The sequence below is a fragment of the Periplaneta americana genome, chromosome 6 (genome assembly GCF_040183065.1).
Source record: "Periplaneta americana isolate PAMFEO1 chromosome 6, P.americana_PAMFEO1_priV1, whole genome shotgun sequence".
Taxonomy (NCBI): Eukaryota; Metazoa; Arthropoda; class Insecta; order Blattodea; family Blattidae; genus Periplaneta; species Periplaneta americana.
This window is the reverse complement of record NC_091122.1, coordinates 15131844-15132570: the sequence shown is the minus strand read 5'-3', so window position 1 is coordinate 15132570 and position 727 is coordinate 15131844. Positions and strand designations below refer to the sequence as shown.

Sequence of the window (727 nt, the reverse complement as noted above, 5' to 3'; positions counted from 1 at the left end):
CATTTTTCAACATAAATGACCCGAATAATTTCGAGGGAAAAATTGTTCCGGGGCCGGGTATCGAGCCCGGGACCTTTGGTTTAACGTACCAACGCTCTACCAACTGAGCTACCCGGGAACTCTACCCGACACCGATCCAATTCTTCCCTCTATATCCACATACCTCAAAGTGGGCTGACAACCGTCAAGCAACCAACTTCGAGTGCACACTAACTCCGTGTGACTTACATTGTGGTTTTCTGTTAACGAACAGTGACGTGTATTATGCAAATCAAGATTTCAGGTATAACTCCCAGTAAAGTTGATTTGAATAATTTCGTTCGTTAACAGAAAACCACAATGTAAGTCGCACTGAGTTAGTGTGCACTCGAAGTTGGTTGCTTGACGGTTGTCAGCCCACTTTGAGGTATGTGGATATAGAGGGAAGAATTGGATCGGTGTCGGGTAGAGTTCCCGGGTAGCTCAGTTGGTAGAGCGTTGGTACGTTAAACCAAAGGTCCCGGGTTCGATACCCGGCCCCGGAACAATTTTTCTCTCGAAATTATTTAAATCAACTTTACAGGGATTTATACCTGAAATCTTGATTTGCATAAATGACCCGCTTTCTCAGTAACTACTGGGTCTATCTGCATGAAATTTTTACAATACATTTCAGATAACACTGTAATGATGTCGAATTCCTGTGATTGAATTTGCTATAATAGTTTATTAAAAAAAATTAAATGTC

At 41.8% G+C, this 727-nt stretch overlaps 1 non-coding gene across 1 annotated transcript; it reads left to right on the top strand.

The window, feature by feature from the left end:
- The first annotated feature begins 451 nt into the window (after nucleotides 1-451).
- TRNAN-GUU (transfer RNA asparagine (anticodon GUU)) lies at nucleotides 452-524 on the top strand. The gene has a single exon. It is a non-coding gene; the product is annotated as a tRNA-Asn (tRNA).
- Nucleotides 525-727: the final 203 nt, after the last annotated feature.